This window comes from Urocitellus parryii, chromosome 10 (assembly GCF_045843805.1).
Source record: "Urocitellus parryii isolate mUroPar1 chromosome 10, mUroPar1.hap1, whole genome shotgun sequence".
NCBI classification, from domain to species: domain Eukaryota; kingdom Metazoa; phylum Chordata; class Mammalia; order Rodentia; family Sciuridae; genus Urocitellus; species Urocitellus parryii.
In genome coordinates this window covers 106225620-106234483 of record NC_135540.1, presented here as the reverse complement: position 1 = coordinate 106234483, position 8864 = coordinate 106225620, and the positions used below count along the sequence as shown (strand labels likewise).

General features: G+C 41.6%; 1 pseudogene; it reads left to right on the top strand.

The window, feature by feature from the left end:
• The first annotated feature begins 4263 nt into the window (after nt 1–4263).
• LOC113181487 (MAP/microtubule affinity-regulating kinase 3-like) overlaps nt 4264–8864 on the top strand; it is a 47416-nt pseudogene continuing 42815 nt past the window's right edge.

Below are 8864 nucleotides of genomic sequence, written 5' to 3'. Positions count from 1 at the left end.
GCCACGTGGGAGGGGCCTCTGGCCGGGCAACCAATCTCGGGAGGTCTCGGGACAGGGGCGGGGCGGGCCGGGCCAGGACCTTGGCTGCAGAAGGTCTTCTGCCCGCCTGGGATCTTTCTGGCCCTTAGCTCTAGAAGTAGTGCACCTTGCTCCAAGAATCCTTCTTGAAACTTCCAGCGTCCCAGCCCAAAGAACCGGATTTATCAGGCTGCTCACCAGTCCTTGGCACTGAGGAATCGGGGTGTCTCCGGTCACTGAGCCTTCCTGGTCTGTTCAGTTACTCTCTCCCCACCTCGGAGTCTAGGCTACGGTCTCACAGCTTCTAGAATCCTGAGCTGCTATTTCTTTGCTATATTTTTATTCACTTATACTATCAATTAAGTTCAGTGAGTGCTACTATGTACCCTGCAGCTTCCTAATTCTTAAATGGACGAAATAAAAGGCCTCCCTTAGACTGAGTCAGTAGTAAGAGGATACCTCTAAAGAAGGCAGTCATGGGGAGGAGTTGAGGTCTTCAAATTCTTCAGCTTCTCAGTTCCCAGCTTCCCACTGTTTTGGCAGCTGGAGGGACCCTACCCCACGAATACTCCACTCCACTCCTGTAGTCTCTGCTCTCACCTATCTCAGCCCATCCTTGGCCATTATTTTTTGTCTCCTGTCTCTTCATTGATTTCCTCTTTCTGTCTTCTGTTCTTTGTCTGGTTCCTGACATGAGTTTAACCACTATTCATGTTGTACCTTGCTGATGTCGACTCACCACCTCATTATTATTTCTCTTCCAACTCCTCCCCTTTCTCTCTCGCTTCAAGTAGCACACTAAGAACATCTTTTATTAATGTTTCTTTACACAGTTTTACATTCTTTATAGATACGTCTCTAAACACCATGCACATGTTTACATGACATTGTGGCGAATGAAAGTGCAACAACACTGTTCTCAACTAGGAAAGTAATACTCCAGAAATTCTGTATACATGTTTCTATAAAACCCTGACTACCCAATTTCTCAGTATGCTTACTTAATTGACTTTTCTTTTCCTTCCTCTCCCATTTCCTGACAATTAAATTCACATTTTCTGCAAGCTAATTTTACCTAATAAAATATGTTTGTCTCTTCATAGTATAGTTGAGTAAAACCAGAGATGAGGGGAACCATGATTGTGAAATAAAGTGAAAGAGAGAAATGCCCATTCCTCAGGAGCACCAGCCTTATGCTGGGATGTGTTTGTTATTTTATAGAATCAATATGTACTGAAAACCTACCACATGCCAAATCACTGTAAATAGACCTGGGAGTAAGTAGACAAAAATCCAAAGCATAAACTTTATTCTTTTGGAACTTTCAATCTAGTAGACAAACATGAATGTAAGACTCACTTAAAATGTAAATTTGCCACTTGACAAGAGCTAAAATGGAGATATCAGGGTTCCTGTGTAAGGTTGGAAGAGATGAAGAAGCAGAACATTGAAGATGCGTATATGAGAGCATGGCACAGTGATGCACACCCAGAGATGTGGGAGGCTAAGGCAGGAGGATCACAAGGTCAAGTCCAGCCTCTGCAATTTGGGTGGGGGGGGCTGCTTTAAAAAATGAAAAGGGCTGAGCATTCAGTAGTAGAATGCTTCTGAGTTCAATCCCCAGTACCAAAAAAAAAAAAAAAAAAAAAAAGTGTATCTGAGGCAAAGAAGAGGAGCTTGGGGTCTAGTTCCAGGCAAAAGCAAGAGTGTGTACAGAATGTGTGCTCCAGGTTGGAGCTCTGTTCATTCCTAGAAGAGCAGGATGTCTGCCATGACTTCAGTACAAACAGCCAAGAGATTAAGTAGAAAAAAGATGCAGGATATCATAATATAAACCGGGCTACAGGTGGGATGTGGCTAGAGATGTTGGAGGCTATCAGATCATGGTAGACAATTAGGCCATATTAAATGCCCATAGATCAGATACTCAGGAGAATGAAGTAATAGAATTGCAAGATGGAGGTCAGCCTGGCCAACTTATAAAGGACTAAAGATGCATTTCAGTGGTAGAATGCCCTGTGTTAAATCTCCAGTACTTATCCCAACACATACACAAGCCCATAAATGATGCTCCTTAATAATGTGTTGTATACATGCATGTCAATAAAAAGTTATGTTTGCCAGACCAGCATATGTTTGTGTTGGTATATTACATAATAGTAGCCAATTTTCACTGCTCAGTTTTTACATTCTCTAGACTCCTTTAACTGTTCTATATAGTTTTTTTTTTTTAACTCAATCCTCTAACTCCCTATCCAGTAGCCAAGATTAAATTCCTCAATTTCCACCTGAGTACCTGCCACGCCCTGTATACCTGAACCTGAGAAACCAGCAAGGGGCATAGGAAATTAAGAAACACACACACAGATATTAAGACCAAAGGCTCGGATCAGGTAGAGCACTGCTCTCTGATGAAGAAGCAGTTTCTAAAGAGTTGACCCAGCAAGTTTATTTATATAATGTTTCATAATCAAGAAGTACAGGACTATAGAAGCATTGTTCTTTGTGCACTAGAAAGTTACAAGGCTAGAAACATTCTTGTAGCTATTTCACTGCTGCAATGCTTAGAGCTTCCTGCAGCACTCCAGGATGCCCATTGTCTAAAGTTAAGTGGGCAGGCTACAAAGTAGGAACGTTGATGAAACATTGTAGTTGTCTTGTCAAGCTTAGAATTCCTCTCTCCCCAGAGCTATGTGCCTGAGATCAAGGTAGAGACTGATAAGTCTCTTGCACAGAACCTTGGTGGGCGTGGGGGTTGGGAGGGTTGGGGGTGTCACCATAACAACTGGGCATCCTGTACCCTTGCCTAGATACATTCCCAGGTAGCACGTATGCCACAGCTATGAAGCAGTCAGGGACCCCCCAATCTCAGTCACCACACTCCACAAGGACCCATATATTGCTAATATTTTGTGAAAACATTTTGATTCCCCAGTCTAATAGGATACTAGTGAGCCTATCAGGCATTCTAAGCACATCCAATGAATGTAGCACTAGAGATTCCAGTTCTTCTCTGAACATTTGCACACTTGTGTGCAAAAACATACATATTTAGATAATCTGCAATGGCAAGATGGTGGATACATAATGGCAGCATGGAATCTCAATTTCTGTAATTTTGAAGGTGTTTTTCCCTTTTATTTTTAAATTATAGTTGTAGATGGACAACTATATTATTTTATTTGTTTATTTTTATGTGGTGCTGAGGATAGAACCAGTGCCTCAAGCAAGCTAGGCAAATGCTCTGCCACTGAGCTGTAGCCCCAGCCTCTGAAGGTGCTTTTCTTTAAAAGTGACACTGTGGGCTCTTCTTCTCCTTCCTCCTCCTCCTCCTCCTCCTCCTCCTCCTCCTCCTCCTCCTCCTTCTCCTCTGTCTGAACTGGAATCTCCAGGACTGTGAGCTAAATAAAATTTTACTCTTACAAGTTAATTATTTCAGGCATTTCATTAGAGCAACAGCTAACTGACAGAACCCAATTTTTTCTTCAACCTGAGGTTCTTTAGCACTGCTTTCTAGCCACTTAAACTGCTCAGCCATGACCAATCTTATATAATCTTATGTAGATTAGTTAAGGCATTGTTTCTGTGGGTTATGTGGAATCTTGATGTTCAAAGTTGAAGCTCAAAAAAAGCAGGAGATGTTTTGTATTTCTTGTTAAGAGCTAGGCAGTTGCTTTTTAGTAGAGTCTAAATATTGTGGGGTTTGTGTTATGGACATTTGACATGAAAATCTGTACTGATAGAACTTGAAGTTTGTATAAGCTGAACCAGAAGTTTTGATCCCAGTGTTGTATATGCCCATTCTTTATGCAGTCAGTACCTTTATGATTACATTGACTGCATAGCAGATTATAGAATGAGAATCTTGGAAATGAGTAGACCTAGTACCACTTCTCATTTGCCTTCTGCTCTTAGACTTACCCAGAAGAATAATAATTTTTACCTGGGCAAACATCTTTTGTTGTGGAAGGCACGTGAGGCTTTTTTTTTTTTTTTTTTTTAACAATCTTTCACCTCCAACTCTTTCCTTGTTTCCTCTTCCCTTTACATGTCCTAATCCTGCCAATGGTACCCACAGACATTTATTAGCTTTGCTGATTGAGTAGATTTATGCGTTTATTTTTTCTTCTATTAAATCATCAAAAGATATTGAAGATACTCAATGATAAAGAACCTTACACATAGCATGCACACCTCACATGGAGATGGGTGACTAGAAGTCACCTCCCACACTGGGTGCTCTGGAGGTATAGAAACTCCATAGCTTCCTGTGCAGATGAGCAGCCTCACATCAGAAACTACAGACTCTTGAAAATGATCAGCAAGGGGAACTTTGCAAAAATGACATTGACATGACACATCCTTACAGGCAGAGAGATTGCAATAAAAATAATTGACAGGCTGTGGCCCAGTGGTGCACACCTGTAATCCCAGTGGCTTAGGATGCTGAGGCAGGAGGATCACAGGTTCAAAGCCAGCCTTATTAAAAGCAAGGCACTAAGCAACTCAGTGAGACCATGTCTCTAAATAAAATACAAATTAGGGATGGGGATGTGGCTCAGTGGTGGAGTACCCCTGAGTTTAATCCCTGAATAAAAAAAAATTGACAAAACTCAGTTGAATCTAACAAATCTTCAAAAGGTCTTCAGAGAATTAAGAGTATGAAGATTTTTAATCATCCAAACATAATGAAGTTGCTTGAAGTCATTGAAACTAAAAAACCACTCTACTTAATCATGGAATACACAAGTGGATGGGACGTATTTCACTATTTGGTTCCACGTGGATGAATGGCGGGAAAAGAAGCAAGAGCTAAATTTAGACAGACCATGTCTGCAGTACAGTATTGCCACTAAAAGCTGATTGATCACAGGGAACTCTGTGGGATACCAACCTTGCATGTGACTGAGTCACTCCCGGGCTGGGTGATAGAGGCATCAGGCAGCAGATGCTGCTAGACTGCCCCACCCTTCTTGGGTTCAGGGATGGTATCTTCGTGCTTGGGCGTGCCTTCCTACAGCCCCATGGGTGGAGCTATGCTTACTTATTCCTTTGTAATATTACCCCTTGCCCTGTTTGGGATAGAATGTTCCATGAAAGTGCCTTTTGCATGTCCCCTTCTCTTACTGTGCCCTTGGGTGTGGCCTACTTAGATGTCAGTCAACCTGCTGACAGCAGACATCAAGAAGCTAGACTCAGTCCCCTGAAACCTGACCCCTTGCCTCATTTGAATAGCTTCTCAAAGAAGGGGTCAGCACGTTTTCTCTCTCTCTCTCTCTCTCTCTCTCTCTCTCTCTCTCTCTCTCTCTCCCACACACACACCCTGGACCTTTAAGGTAATAGGAGCTGTCACAGCAACCCCAAAGAAAAAGGTATTTCTGTCTCTTTTGTGGTTATTTCACACAGCCCAGTTAGCCCAGTTCCCCTGGAGTGACCCCTAAGTGTTTTAGTCACGAATAAAACCTGGCAAAACTCAAGGCTGAAAATCTGTTGTTAGATCTGGATATGAACATTAAAATAGCAAGTTTGGGTTTCAGCAATGAGTTTACTCTTGGCAGTAAACTGGACACGTTTTGTGGTAGTCCTCCATATGCAGCCCCAGACCTCTTCCAGGGCACGAAGTACGATGGGCCTGAAGTCCACGCTTGGCATCTAGGCGTTCTCCCATACATCCCAGTTGGTGGGTCTCCTCCCTTTGGCAGGCAAAATCTGAAGGAACTTGGAGAGAAAGAGTGTTATGACAGAATCTCTTTCTTCATGTCCATAGACTTTGAGAACCTTCTCAAATGCTTCCTGATGCCAAATCCAATTACTCTAGATACTCCAAAGCAAATCATGAAGGACAGGTGGATCAACGCAGGGTGTGAGGAAGATGAACTTAAACCCTTTGTTGAACCAGAGCTAGACATCTCAGACCAGAAGAAACTAGATATTATAGTAGGAATGGGATATTCACAAGAGGAAATTCAAGAATCTCTCAGTAAAATGAAATATGACGAAATCACAGCTACATACTTGCTGAGGAGCAAATCTTCAGAGGTGCGTCCAAGCAGTGACCTCAGGAACAGTTTCCTCACTACAAAGTACCAAGAAGTGTTTCTTCAATCCAGGAGCCCAGAGAGTACAGTGACCAAGCTGGATCAGCTATTCCTTCAGTTGTGGCATATCTGAAGAGGAGTCAGACTAGCACTGCAGATAGTGACCTCAAAGAAGATGGGATTCCCTCCTGGAAATCAGGAGGCAGTGCCACTGGGATTACAGGAAAGGGAATCACTCCAGCCAGTCCCATGCTTGGGAAGGCAAGTATTCCTAACAAGGTGGACATTCCTGAACAGCAAGAAAAGCCCGAGGTCTCCAGCAGTAGCACAGGATCTGGAGGGGATGGATGATACAGAGAAATATTCACATTTGCAGTGAGTAAACCACAGCACACAGATATTTAGTGATCCAGAATGGCAAGGAGAAGAGCACCATTCCAGATCAGAGAACTCCAGCTGCTTCAACGCACGGTGTCAGCAGTGCCACCTCCTCAGACTGAATCTTCTTCCCTAGAGGACTGCTGGTGGCAGCACTTCCCACCGCCAGCCCCCAGGAATCGCCAATTGCAACAGACAACGGCCCTCCTGCCTAGCACAGCCTGTCCCACCAAGCCACGCCACTGTCCCAGACTTGAAGCAGAGGTGCCCCTAATCTTTTTTGTAAATTAACTTCAAAACTCACAAGAAGCTGCAACGTCCCTGCTGAGCAAAAGGACAAGAACGAAGAAGCAACAGTTCGATCCCTGCGCTTCACCTGGAGCATGAGAACCACTAGTTCCAGGGATTCCAGTGACATGATGAGGGAGATCTGCCAAGTGATGGACGACAATAGCTGCGACCAAGAGAATGTCTTTGAAGGAGGTCCGGTTCAAGCTGAAACCAGAGACATCATAACTTTCAAAAGTAGTTGCTTCCAAAATTGCCAATGAGCTAAAGCTGTAACCCAGTCATTATGGTGTAAATTAAGTAGCGATTTAAAGTGTTTTCCTGAACACTGATGGAAAGGTATAGAATAATATTTGGCCTTTTCTAGGAATGCACGTGTGACGCCATGCCTTCATCTTGTTTCCATTGCTCTGGAATCAGCATGCTTGCACATATCTCCTTATTGGTGTGAGGGGAAGGTGTGTGTGCAAGGAGTGTGTGCGAAATACCTCCTTATACTGGCAACCAGCATCGTTACTAGTGGGAGATCATTTGGTGCTAAAATATTACAATTGCCAAGGAAGAAAATACTGAATTACTGCTAAGAGTTAACCTTAAGACTACTTGATAATTAATACAGGTTTACAATTCATGCCTGTGTTTGTTGTTTCGTGTTTTTTTTTTTCAGTGCAAAAGGTTTAAATTTATAGTTGTGAACATTGCTTGTATGTGTTTTCCTAAGTAGATTCACAAGATAATTAAAATTTTACTTTTTCTCAGTAAAAAAAAATGATTGTGGGATGGAATTTATAATCCTTTAAAATTCAGAATTATTTTAAGGCAGCAATATTAGATGTTGCATATTGACCTACTGAACCTAAATGATAGAGCTTTCTCTCTCACAGCCCTGAATACATTGGAATTTATATATTCCTTTTTCTTTTTTTAAAAAAAGATTTCTTAAAATGATTACATGTTATTCATTATGCTTAGCATTCAATGTATTCTTTGAGACCACTGTCTAATCATATTTGGTTGGCTCAGTAGCTTGATTAGCATAACGCATCCAATTGAGAGTAGAGCTGAAGTGAATTACTTAATTTTATTAAATAAAATTGAGGAAAGAGATAGACCTGCTTCTTCTGTAACACGATTTTAATGAGACTGCTTAAGTTGAGTATGTTCTGCATCAAGTAAGGACACAAATCCCTTGAGGTTCTATTTCCGACTCTACCAGAGGCTTTGCTATTATTATTCCCAGAGCAAGATGGAACCTGTCACATTTTTTTTTTCCATCTGCAAAATACAGGCAGTGCTTTTAGCTTTTTTTCATAGGAGTCGCAGGACTAATGAGCACCACAAATGACCTAGACCTATTTTGTGACTGCTATGCATCCTATTCCTATATTTTCACAAGAAATGAGAATTTTCTAGTTTTTTTTTCCCTGAGGAGTTAATATAAAGCTAAAACTTTAAAATCTGGAATGTGTAATTGATCAGCTGCACTTTAAAATTCAGTTTCTAAATTTAAACAAGAGGAGAATTAAGACAAATCTTTCAAGTGATAATCAAAACTGTACGAAGGAATTGAAGGGTTGCCTTACAAATGGAGGTCTATTTCTTTTGCTTTCTTGGGAAAACACTGTTTATTTTCAGTAAAATTAGCAAGAATATCTGAAATGCATTATTAAATCTTAAGTTGAATGAGGCTGGGCTGGGAATGTAGCTCAGTGGTAGAGCATGTGCAAGGCTCTGGGCTCAATCCCCAGCATCTCTGTCTCTCACACATACATTAAAAAAAAAAAAAAGTAACTTGCAACTTGCTGTCTTCATGGGAATTTACATGGGAAGATTGTGGCAATGCATTTCAGAATGACTCTTGATCATACAGAGATCTTTCCATCAATCCCAATGCACATTGTGTGTGTGTGTGTGTGTGTGTGTGTATGTGTGTGTGTTGCTAGGGATTGAACCAGGGAAAGGGGTACAAGCAGAAGAGCACATGTACAAGAAAAAAAGACTAAAAGTTTCTGAGGGAAGGTGCCAGTCTTGCTTTATAACAATCTACTCTTGAGATAACTCAGTCTCTCTAGAAAGACATTAATACATTCTTGAGCACAATGACTAATCATCTCTCAAAGAGCCTACTTCCCAAGACCACTA